Genomic DNA, 13,149 nt, shown 5'->3' with positions numbered 1-13,149 from the left:
CTGGGAAACAGCAGTTGTCAATAAATAGGTGAGGCAAGACAGATATGGTGAGAAAAATGGAACAGTGAACCAATGGGCATCTATACAGATGCTCTGGGGTCAGGGGGGCACTTTAATTAGAGCAGCTGTAATTAAAGCACCTGCAGTGTCATGTGCATTCAAGCATCTTGCAGTTCAAAATGGTGCTGGAGGTGCTTTAACTAAACGTTGTTCAATGAGCTTTAGTTAAAGTGCCCCTGCTGCCATTTTGAAATGTGTGTACGCTGAATACATGCAACATGAAGGCTGCTGGAGTGTGCTAATTAGCACACTCCAGATTAACTGAGTCTGCTCCAATACGTGCTAAGTAGCAGAGCTCCGTCACATGTATGGGTACCCAATAAGACTAGACGAGAGAAGGAGACTGAAACTGGGAGCCTGTAAGGATAATGGATCCCAGATGGGAGAAGGATCTGTATTACATGAGGAATCTAGGAATGAGAAAGAAAACTGAGGGTACTGAGGCAAGCAGAGTCAGACAGGAAGCTGGAGGAGTAAGGAAACAGGGAATAGATGAGCAAGGGAAGACTGGGATTGGGATGGGTGGAAAATCTGGAGGGGTGAAACAAAGATTTCCTGGGCAAAGGGATTGGGGCCGTCATGAGAAGGCTGAGGAATGGAGAGTGAGACCAGGACAAGGAGCCAGCAGTGGGGGATAGACAGGACTGGGGCAGAGACAAATTGGAGAAGAAAAAATGAATCAAGTTTAGGAAGAAAGGAAAGGGAAGAATAATCTGCAGATGCTAGAGCATACCCAGATCCAGAATCTTAGGTGGGACAAAAGTCCTGAGTTGTGTGGTTCCCCCCCCGACCATTCCCTGAGGCTCTCCCTTCCCACTCCCCAGATGTCAGCAAATAGCTGTGAAGCCCACAGGCAAAATGAGCTTTTCCCTATCATGCTGGTCCACAGAGAAAAACAGTTTTGATTCGATTGCTTTGTATATATGCATTTTAAATAGAGTCTTTAATTGCACATTTGCACACTGTTTTCCACACTATTCCTGCTTTCTCTGGTTCCTGCGCTGGAGCTGAATTGTTTCTGTAGTAAAGGAGACTGTTCTCTACAGGATTTTTGCCTCCTTTTATGAGGTCAGAAGTTGTATTTCTTTTGGATTTACTGGATATGAGTGGGCATATGCTCACCTATAACCAAAAGCCAGTCTCTTATGCTGACGGGAAAGAGCCAGGTCCCAACTGAAAATAATTTCACTCCTATCCCCTTTTCTCCCCATGTTTTGGGTCAAAATAAAAAATCTAGGGACAGGGAAATGTAGAGCAGGTACATATAACAATGCCCACCAATCCTCAAAAGAGTTCAAAGAACCAACCAATATTACTGAAATGAATTTTGGCTGGAGGCATGAGCAATGAGGGAACAGAAAGGGAACTTGCAGTCATAAGGGACCCACCCCTCAAGCTTCTTCCCCTGGCCTGATGCATTGGACAAAATGACCATGTAAGGAAGAGGCCAACCAGGAAGCCTCATGACTTCATGGAAAATGGATGGGATGTGCATATATAAGAAGGTGAGGAGGTAAACGCAGCCAGAACATCAATAAGAAGTTCTGGAGGCACCTGATGCACTCCAGGTACATGTGCACCACGGTCTCTTCCTCAGTGCAAAAAGGGTGAATGCTGAAAGACACTGTAAAATGCATAGTCAAGCCATCCGTGCCCATGGCTCCTTGCAGAACCTAATACATCTTCATTAGGATTGAGGACCAGGGTGCAATAGAGACAGGTCCACTAGAGCTCTTTCTCATCCATAGATTGCAGGATGTCTCATTACTTGGTATTGAGGTGGCATATGAGGATAAGGAAGGGGATGATGTGAAGCATACAACATGCGAGTGTACTACATGAAGCAGTGGACTGGAGAAAAAGAAAGGATCGTTTCATGGTTAAAGGAACTGAATGCTATTGTTGGGAATGGGGTTATGCCCCTACCTCTACCATAGATTTCCTACATAATTTTAGTCAGAGTACTTGAATTAAACTTGTTGTAAGTTATCACTAACCACAAGCTTCTCATTTTATGGATGCATGGCATGAATGCCTAGGGTATGATGTGTGGAAGGGCTGTGTAGTCACAGCAGAAACTGAAGTCAAGGGTAACTGGTTTAAACATCTGAAGTGCAATGTAAAATGCTAAATACTTTGAAAAAAGCAATCTTTTGAGTGTTTCACACTGGCCCTGCAAAATTGGTGGGTCATTGTAACTTTAATCTCATTGAATCTGAGGAAGTAAAAGTTTTCATAGGAATTCTATGAAATGTAAGGGTTCAGTGGAATCCCCCCTCCATAACCCAACCCCATTTGTTTGAGGGTTTTTTAATTAATTAATTCAGTTCATTGTTTTGTAGTCAGACTTTGCTAATGAGAGGTTTTATGTACTCTGCTAATAACAGGCTCTTCTCCTTTTAGCCTTATTATTAGTTATTTTCAAGGGGACCACATAGGTTTGGTGCATTTTTCTGAATAGATCTGGCACTGACTGCACAACAGGCTCACAGGCAGAACAAGGGCACATCTGGTGGTAGAAAGCTACAGGAAGTGCTTGGAGGAGGATACTTTGGCCTGGCCTACACTTTCCAGTGTAGCTGTATTGGCCACAGTCTGAAAAAAATTGGCTTTGGCTGACCATGTGCCATCATAAGACCTGCTGCAGACATATTTAAATGTCTGGCTAATAAATCCTACTTCCAAAACAGCCTTTTTTGGTCAGGGATTGGTGACACTGGCAAAAGAGCTCTTGCTGATGTTACTTGTTTACCCACTGAGAGGGCTTACCTTAAAGATAAGATAAGATAAGGTAAGCCCTTAGAGGGCTTACCTTAAAGATAAGGTCCTAATTTGCAAAAATACAGGAGAGTGCATGTAAGAAAAAAAAGGTGCAATTGAATGGAGGATGGAGAAGGTAATTGCCAGATAGACTGAAGAGTTGCTGAAAAGGAGAGGTGAAGAATTACACTGATGAAGAAAAAATAAAGGAATAGAATTTGAGGTATTCTTTTATAGAGCCAAAATTGGTTGCATGAGCCCTGGAGTTGGTTGGTATGGTGTTCAAAACGTTTTCTCTGACTGTACCTTTTCTCACTCCAGGAAGCTCCTACTGTTTGGTTCTACATCAGAGTTTCGTGTGATGTTAACAGCTCATAACCAAGATCACACTGGTATGTTGACATTGATGAAATGAGAGAACTTGCACAGTCAAGGTATTTGCCCATCCTTCTTATATTGTTATGGAATTCAAGTGCAGGTCTGCTTAGTCCTATGGAAATAGCCACCATTAACAATCTTTAACCTTGTATTAAATATGGACAAGTCTTATAAATATACTTTTTTGCATTGTCTCCCTGGTCACAGGCCATGTCCATATAAAAGGGTGCCCAGCAGCAGGCCTCTCAAGAAGGCCACACTGCTGTGGGTGAACTAACTCCTAAACAGGAAGCTGTAGTCAGCTAATTATCCTAGGAATTAATTATTTGGCAGTGTCACCCAGGCTATGGACAGACATTCAAAAAGCCTGAGCCTGAATTGATTCACTCTTTGCAGGTTAGTCTAAGCTGCACAGCTTGAACTGATTAATAACTGGACAGACATTCTCTGTTAAATCAGGAAATGCAAATACTTGCCTGCAGTGGATCAAGCCAGAATTCAGGGGGTGATAGAGCATCCCTAGCAGCCACTGCCAAAGGGTAGGGAAGAGAGACACCCTCTAAGATTCTCACTCCTCCCTGCTGGAGCAGAGGGGGCATAGCCAGGCACCAGCCGGGGCTAGCATGACACACAGGATGCCAGCCACCAGCCAGGGGGTGGGGGGAAGCTGCTGCTAGACTGATGAGTGGAGATGGGAAAAAGTCCTTTCTCTGAAGCAAGCATGTATTGAACACAGGAATTTGCAAAGCATACAACAGGGAACTACCAAAAACCTTTGCTTAAGCTACAATAAAGCCCAGTAAAACACAGCATACACAACTTAGTCTAACTTAAAATGTAAAGCAGGAAGACAAGAGAAAGCCTTACATAAATCTTACTAACCCTGAGGGCAGAGTGTCTCCTTACTGCCAGGCATTCAGAAAGACTTTGTTTAGGGTTTACAGGCTCTGCTTTATAATGCAAATGTAGCTTTCTGCATTATTTGGTCTGCAACTTCCCTTAACTCCATCTCCAGCATGTATGTATGATGATTGTCAGGTTTCTGCCAACACTTCCTATCTCTCAGTCTGGTCCTGCAGGTCTTAGCTCTGGGCTCACAGGTGCAGGTCTTGGATCTGCACACAGGGGACTAGCTTGCCTCTCTACCCAGCTCCAGGATGGGACTGCTGTGAAATTAATCCCCTCCCTGGTTGCAGGCAAGCTGAACAGAGGGAAGAATTAACTCAGTCTCTGCCTGGCTGCAGGAAAGCTGTGGAGGTATGGCTGGGGCTGTCTAACCCCAGCTGTGGTCCACACAGTTTGCCAGCGGGGGGGAGGGGGAAGAGGGGATGGAGGGAGAAATTTGCCTCAGGGGTCATGGCAGGCTAGCATCTGGTCACGCCCCAACTCTGCTCTGGGAAGAGAGCAGAGGGGAGGGCCAGCCCAGCTCTCTGGAGCAGAGCCCAGTCCAGAGAGCATACTGGGGGTCTCTGATTTAATTAAACCACCAGGGGTCTGGGACAGATAATGCATAAAACAGTTTGAGCCAAATCAGTTAAGTCTGATACTACATTCAACCAGGTTTATGTCAAACCAGTTTCAGCCATTTTCAATCTGGTTTATGTCCACTGAATGTCTGTTCTGTTACAGGTTTAAAACAGTTTCTGATCACTTAAACTGGTTTGTGTGTAATGTCTGTCCTAGCCCTGGCAGCCCTAGTCTACCCAAAGTACACTGAGAATATGGCTTACGCTGGTTCTGGTTTACGGATAGCCTAGGCTTAACAAGTTTACCCTGTAGACCTGCTGGCAGTCTCACAACGCTGCTGCAAAACATGGAATTCTCTTGGCTGGCTAAGCTAGAAGGCAACAGAGGACGGCTAGGAGAGAAAAAATAAGGTGGCGGAGGAAGAGAATGAGACATGGACAGCGTAGGTAACAGCAGAAACAGTCTCACATTCCAGTAATCATTCAGAAGTTGGCCAAAGCTGGTGATGATATCATATGGGTGCCTTTTTGTAGTCTACTATTACAGACAGCTCACGTCTGGCCTTTTAGAAACAGGATAATGAAGGACCTATGATGTCAAGGAGAATCCCAGGGTCCCAGGAGAGGATAGGACTGGCAGATATGATGGTAAAAACTTGTCTTTTTGATCCATCCATTGCGTATATTTTGATCCTCACTTTTAGAGAGAATTCTGCAAGTATTTTCTGAGTGAAAGTGATGGGCACAAAAACCCATCCTTTCATTATTATCTTTACCAATTAGGACTAACAATGTTGGCCTATTAATTTCAGTTCCATTCTTCTCTGTTTACCAGGCATAGTAATTTCAGCATAATCTTTGTAGTTGCTTGGGTTTCTTCAGTCTGTCTGTCTCCCTTTCACACTGCTCTTCATCAACATATTGTGTCATAGATGACTGGAATATTTTATAAACTTTCACCTGCCTTCCAAGAATTTAGTTTACAACTCACCAGCCAAGCCCCAGTTGTGTTATAACAGAATTTCTTACAATGTGTTCTTGTAATCTTTGTCTTTTCTTTCATTCATTCCATCTCTGCTCTTTTACTTTGATTGTCTTATTGTTTATAGTAGCATCTTGTGTCCCTATTCAGGTGGGATCCCATTGTGCTAAGTGCTGCATGAAAATTTTATTCTTCGGTTGAAGATAGGATGTACCAAGTGAATATAATGAACAAATATAGTAAGAGGCTTCAGTGCTTGAACCATACTTGAATAGAGAAGTTATTTGTAGTTAGCAAATTTAAACTAAAAGGAAATATAAATATATTAACATGGAATAAATAGTAATGATATCAGTTGCCTTTGGATTTAACCACTTTTTTCCCCTCCTACAGCCTTTTTATACATATTTGCACCTTTTTACATTATCGATCTCTTCCTTCCTCCCTCCCCAACCCCCAATATCCTGCCTTTATCTCTCAGGCAGTCAGGTTTTTTCAGAGGTTCCCCGTCCATTAGCTGTCTGTTGGGTAACTGGCAAGAGGTGCTGGAATGCTGCTCCATTACATTCCAAGTCAATTTAAACACGGACCAGAAAGGCCCAGGCTGGGCATATAGTTGGAGTAAAAGATTTTATTGTCCTTTGTTGTAAATTCTATGTTCACTACTATGGAATGGGTGCGCTAATTAGCTCACTAATTGCTTTCTTATCTCTGGCAGGCAAAAATGGGGAGTTATCTTTGCTAGAAGAATTTCAAAGCAAAAGATAACTGTTAGTCATTAAAAGCTTTTTCTACCTTCTTTTAGTATGCAAAGGCCAGTATTTTAAGATGCTGATTTGTTCTGAGCTTTAATGTGACCTGTAACTCTTTTTGATATTTTTAGTGAATGAATATGCCTATACCTCTAATTCTCCCTTAGCATTCTGGAATACAAGGAAGTAACACATCCACCCTCTTTTATATTTCGTATTTGTCTTTATATTGCATGTTTAACTGGGGTACATAGTTTTCATTCTGGTTTCTTTTACCCAGTATATCCAGCATACATATAGCTGGAATGTGCTTTCTGGATACTTTTTCTTCTACAACCAAGATATTAACCAGTTTCTACTACTATCCATAGCTGCATTGCTGGCAAAATGTGAGTAGCTGAAACCATATAAGATCAGTTTGGGTTTCTAAAGTCTTTATTTCCAAGCACAGCATATTTCAACAAAGCAGACCTTCTGGGCTATTAGTGCACATGACTATGCTCCAGCTAGTAGAGAGAGAATCTGAGGAGGAACAATAAAATGTTCAGAACCCCATTGCCTTCTGCTGTGACCAAAACAAGTATAGGGAAGAAAGGAAAATGGTTTCTTATTTTTAATGACTGATACTCTTTTTAGAGAGCAATGAAGGCTGGGCACACAACTCAAATGGAAGAGGAAGACTTAAGGAAAAAAAAAAAGCTTAAATCATATCCATACAGCTGAATAAAGCATAGGATTGAATAGTGTTACATCCTTGGCAGTTCCCTCCATGGCTACAATTTACTGCCCAGAAACTTTGTTAATGTGTAAGTAGGATTGACCAGCACTTTCATAGTGCACTGAATGCACCTGCGTTTTAACGTCTGAAAAACAGGATTTACAGAGATAAGTTAAGATGCCAGCCCATCCCTGTCCCCTGGAGGTGGCAAGAGCCATTGATAAGGACTCAAAGAATTCAGAACTAAGGTGCACTAGGGTGGGAGTCAGACCTACTGTTGATTTAGCATCTGGGCTTTCGAGTTACTGTTTTGCCATGTTGGTAGCTGTAGACCAAAAGAAATAATACTGGTAAAACTTTCCAGCATAAAAAGCAGTTACATATGCTCAGCTTCAGTACTGCAAGCTCTGGGAAGTTAAGGGCACTGAATGGATAAAGCCTCTTGGGCAGGTCTGTTTTTCTATCCTTGTAATATCTGACCATCTTCTGAAAGGTGGAATTTCTTAAGAGGATATAAGACTGGAAACATTCAACCATGCCCAAATAGAAAAGAGAAGAGGAAAAGTGTTTTAAAGGTAGATTAGCTAGAGCTGTAAGGTTACAGGAATTATGCCTGGATTACTGATAACTCCTCCTCCTTGGGCTGTGATCTCATCAGATCCCACATGTAAAGCAGTCTTGTGCCCGACTGATATTTGAATGAGACCTACAGTGCAGAAACCAGGATACTGCAGGAAGTGAAACCTGTGATTCAATCACTATAATCTTCCTTTATGAGTCTCTGCATACCTAATCAGCGTTGCAGCATAGGGAGACTAAAAGGTATGGGCACAAAAACACTTAACTGGAAAGTAAGATGGTATGAATTTTAAGCATATCAGCTATTGCGTAAGTAACTGCTCATCTGTACACTCTTGACTTATAAATGTGATATTGCTTATCCCTCAGTGAAACTGAGGTGAGCTACCTACATTTACTGCAAGGGAGTTACCATGGAATAGCTGATGTGAATCTACATCCTGTCATACTTCACGCTATCTTGTTCATTTGCCCAAACCTGTAATTGGAAATTAGTAATTCTACCGTGGCAATAATTCAGTCTGTACAAGTTGGCATCAATTGGTAATGCAATGAATGATAAGGCTGAAATTTGCCAGGGCCAAAAGTTAGTGGATACCATAGACTAAGCTCCCATTAACTTGCCTTTAGTGAAAAATGCTTGGTAGTCAATATAGTACACCATGGAGCTCTGTATAATTGTACCTTTCTTTTTAGTATAACAAAGGCTTTGAAGATGCTAAGAAAATAGAACTTCTGTGGACACTCAGGGACTCTTCACTTAAGCAATCATGGAGGATAAAAACAAGAACAAAGCTTTTGTCAGTATAAATTTTGAAGAGGGCATTTTCAAGTTTTAAAATTTTAAAAATAATACCTCAGAGAAGCATTCTTTGGCATCACTTAATTTCCTAATCAATTTTACTTCTTGTTTCTTCAACACTTGTTTCTGCTATAAAGCTTGGGCCCATTTTTCCAGAGAGCCTCAGCTGGCCTTCAGTTTTGTGGGTACAGTTTATCTGTAATGAATTCTAGGCACACAGATGCAAATGCCACTGATTGCAGGCTTTGATGCTAGCATGTGGGGGTTCCACAATCTTATTTAAAAGCAGGAGACTTGCCTACCCAAGCAATTCATGGCAGTGTAAATCTAGTTGCATCAGTAAAAAGAGCTGCAGCTGCATCATGTAGCTCTTTTCATTGAGGGAACTGGCAAGTGGCTCTCAAAATTTTACTTGTGTTACTTAATTTCACCCTGGAGCAAGTTACAGCATATTAAAGTTTGTGTGCGCATACATCTGTTCTCTTAAGTATTTCATTGGTCTATCAATTGTCTTCCCAGAAGCTGCTTTTTCTAGCATCCAATGTGGCTGCTCTGTTAACCTGAATTGTTTTGGAGGCCAGGGGTGCATCCAGAGGAGCGTGCACATGCCTCTTGCAATGTCTCAAATCCCTTTGAGACATTGCAAGAAGCATGTGTGGGAGTGAAAAAGAGTTCCCTGTGCTGCAAATTTGCAGTGTGGGGGCAAAATTAGACCCCTGGAGGGGGTCAAAAAACCACACAGGAAAAAATGGGGCAGGGTACAGTCCCGGACCATGGCCTGAGGCAACTGAAGGCTGGGTCATTCACAGAGATGCTCTGGTAGCCTGCCAAAGCATCTCTGTGGTTGGCCCTTTCCCTAGTGCTGAAGCACGCTGCCTGCCTCTGTGAGACAGACAGTGATGCAAGCTGCAGGGACATGGATCCAGCTTCATACCAGGTAAGGAGGAGTGGGGAGAGGACCATGGGGGGACCCCCCCCCAGGCCCCTGATGGCTGCCCTGCCTGGCCCCAGCATCCCAGCAATTAAAAAAAAAAAAGTCCCACACTCACCGGCAGTAGGAGCTGCCATCAGGGTCACTGGGGCCTCTTGGCAGAGCCCCCCCAATACAGCATGCGGTCAGCCAGCCAGGTGACAGCCGCACTGGACCCAGATGCCCCACAGTGCACGGAGCTGCACGATGCCATGCCGACCCTGACTGCACCCATGCAACGGCCGGAGCTGGCCCTTGCTGCCCCCACTGACATGTGTTGCATGGGGAGGCTCTGCCACAAGGCCCCAGAGCCCACACAGCCCCTGCTACTGTCAATAAGTATGAGACTTTTTATTGTTTGTTTGGGGGTTTTTTAAGTGCCAGGAGGCTGGATCAGCCATCAAGGGGGCTGGGGCACGTGGGCCCTGCAGCAAGGGGGTGGTAGTCCCTGAAGAAGCCATGTGGACCCTGTTGGGGAGGCTGTGGCCCTGTCAAGGGCAGTCCATGAGTTGTGGGGGGGAGGGGGCTTCTCTGTCTAATTTTTATTGTAGAGGAACATGGATTTTGGAGTATTTTACAGAGTGATTTTGGGGTTTTTTTCTTTAAAATCAGGGATTTTTCAGTTTTCAAATATGGAACACCAGAATTCCTACTAGGGAGGCAAGTGGCAGGAGGGGGAAAGTGCAGCAGCATCCACTGATGCACCCACATCCCAGAAGTGAGTGGGTAGTGTGGTCTGGGATCATTCTGAGCTGGCAGATGATCCCATGTATGCTATTTGCCTGCACTGCTGAGCCAAAACCAGCTGGGGCAAAGGGAACAAACCATATGAGAACCACAGGGATGCTGATGCATCTCCACAGGCACCACCCCTTTGCCCTTGCTCCTCCTCAGCCTTGCACCAGCGGGAGTGTGCTCAAAGGGAAGTCCCTCTCTCGCTCCAAAGTCCCCATCCCCCCAAAGCAGAGGTAAGCCACCCTGGAACAGTGGGGGAAAAAGGTGGACAGAAAGCAGGACACATTCCAAAGGCGAGCAAGTTCACCCAGAGCATTGGGGAGATGCTTGCTGTCAATGCCCAGCCCTTTTCCCTAGTTGAGCAGCCAGGGTTCAGGCAGCTCATGGCACTCGTGACTCCATCATACCAAGTGCCTGCACGCACCACCTTCAGTAGGACAGTGCTACCATCCCTGTACAAGGCACGCACAGAATACTCAAGGGAGGATCTGTGCAAGGCAGGTCTGCAGGTGGCCTTAACCTTCACCTCAGACATCTGGAGCACCCAGGGTGGAGATCATGCCTACCTCTCCCTCACAGGGCACTGTTGCAACCAGTCAGGCTGTCGGTGGGCTCTCCTTCAAGCTGAGGTGATGGATGAGTCCCACACCCCATCAGAGATCATGGGGGCCATGAACCACTTGGTGCAGAGGTGCCTTATTGGGCAGGGTGAGCTTACCCATGGGCTCATGGTCACCGACAATGGGCCCAATATGGTCAAGGCAGTCCTTGATGCCAACTTTATTGGCCTCCACAGTGTGGCACACAAGTTGCACCTTTTTGTCAGGGACACCTTGGAGGGAGACAGGGCTCCTGGTGACAGCACCAGCACCACCAGCAAGCTAATTTCAAAATGCAGGAAGGTGGCAGGCTACTTCCGCCGGAGCATCAAGTGGGACAAGATGCTGTGGGATAAGTAAAAAGAGCTGAACATCTCACAACACAAAATCATGCAGGATGTGGAGACTCGGTGGAACTCCACATACCTGATGCTTGAGAGGCTGGTGGAGCAACAGAAGGCCATCCATAAGATGGCCTTGCTCAGGGAGATCAGGATCAGCAGTCCCCTGAACAGAGCCGAGTGGGATACCATCTCCCAGATCTCGGTGGTCCTCAAGCCCTTCCTCGAGGCCACCGAGAGCCTCACCGCTGCTGACGCCCTCCTTACCCAGGTGATCCTTGTAGTGAGGGAACTTTGGAGCCAAATGGAAAGCTTCCAGGGGATCAATGTTCCTGGCTGGGCCAAGCCGCTGTCACCAGATGTGCAGGCACTCGTGAGGCGGTTGAAGGAAGGCATCAGGAAACAGCTTGATCCCTTGTGGTCCAGTACAGTCCACAGGCTGGCCACCATGTGTGACCCAAGGGTGAAGGGCACCGTATGCAGCAGCCAAATGCTGAATCACTGGATGGAGGCACTGGTAAAGAAAGTCAGGGAGGCAGAGTGCCAGGGGGGTGGGGAGTGAACGGGACATGGCATGGAACAGAGGGATTCACTGTCCAATGCTAGCACACCATCCACCAGCCAGTCTTGTCCTCCACCACAGGCGTTGCCAGTGTGGGCCAAGGGCATAGCTTCTATGGTGGGGTCCAGAGACAATAGACCCCACCATCAGGCAGTTAGTGCTCATGCCTTGGTGGCTACCTGTCTTGCTGAGGATGCGGAGCTGCTGCGGTGCGACCCCTTAGCCTACTTGGCAACCCGCAGCCAGATGTGGTTGGATCTGGCCACAGTTGCCCATGAACACCTGTCCTGTCCACAGACCAGAGTTCTGAGTGAGAGGGTGTTCAGCATTGCTGGGGATGTAGTGATGCCACCATGCCTACTTGGATCCTGGTTTGGTGGAGTAGCTGGTGTTCCTGAAGGTGAACCTCCCACTGCTGGGGTTCCCCAAACTCCAGGTGCAGATGGACTGAATTGCACCCTCCTCACTCTGTCCACACCTATTTCCTTTTTTCATTTTTTAAAAACCAGTTACTGCACCGCCAGCCAGCAGGGGAAGAACATATCCCTGCTGAGCTCACTCCCCTGCCAGGATGAACTTGGAGTTATGGGCTGGGGCTGTGGGGAAGGATGAGGCCCCAGGTCCTGGGCATGACCACTAAAACTGCACCCTGCCAGGGTAGGGAGGCCTAGTGGGACTGCTGGTGGTGTGGCAGCCCTGTAAATGCCAGGACCAACAATACCCCGGTGAAAGGTGGGTAGAAGGTGCCATAACCTCTAGCTAACACATGCACACACACAGTTCTGACAGGGGAAAGCCCAGACCCATCATGTCTTTGACAGGCCTGACACTTGCCGGTTGCAGTGCAGTTGTGAGGCTCCTGGTGAGCTCAGCTTAGCTGCCTGGGATGCCAGCTTTTGTGTTGAAAAACCCTTTGTCAGGCTGAGGAAGCACCTGCAGTTGGTGTGTCTGCTGGTCCTGGATGGAAGGAATAATAAAAAAGCCAGAGGCTGGCTTGGCAGGCAATGCAGGCAAGAAAACCAGTCAGTGAAAATGGAAATAGAGGTGTCAGGGGGTGAGGGACAGGCTAAGGAGGATGTAGCAGTGCAGAGGTACCGGGGGAGTCAGATGTCTAGCAGGTTGCAGTGTCTATGAGTTTCTGTACCTACAAAGCTGATGAAGTGCAGTTCATAGGCCCGGCCATAAAAAGTGATTTGTAAATTGTTCTGTCTCAGGATCAGTCCTGAGAGACTGGAGGCAGAGGGTATTTTTGGTGAGGAATGTGCCCCCACAGGTAGTTGGGTTTTGTTGTCTTTGATAGATTCTGGTGTGCAGTTTGTGGGGTACAGGACATAACTGGCAGGTTTTGTGTTTTGAGCTGTAGGAAGTCGGTTTCAGTTCTGGTGATGAGGTTAGGTGCTTGTTTGAATGTACAAACCACTTTTCAGAGCTGGGCCTATGAACTG

The 13,149-nt window shown here is 45.9% G+C and overlaps 1 long non-coding RNA gene across 1 annotated transcript in view; it reads right to left on the bottom strand.

The window, feature by feature from the left end:
* Positions 1–813: 813 nt before the first annotated feature.
* Positions 814–13,149, bottom strand: part of LOC109319831 — a 21,252-nt gene continuing 8,916 nt past the window's right edge. The window contains exon 3 of the long non-coding RNA XR_002103638.1: positions 814–825. This is a non-coding gene — a long non-coding RNA (uncharacterized LOC109319831). The remainder of the gene's footprint in view (positions 826–13,149) is intronic.

Source organism: Crocodylus porosus, unplaced genomic scaffold (genome assembly GCF_001723895.1).
Source record: "Crocodylus porosus isolate Cpor-Errol unplaced genomic scaffold, CroPor_comp1, whole genome shotgun sequence".
Classification (NCBI taxonomy): Eukaryota; Metazoa; Chordata; order Crocodylia; family Crocodylidae; genus Crocodylus; species Crocodylus porosus.
Note: the sequence above shows the minus strand (reverse complement) of the source record. Positions and strands in the feature narration are given on the sequence as shown.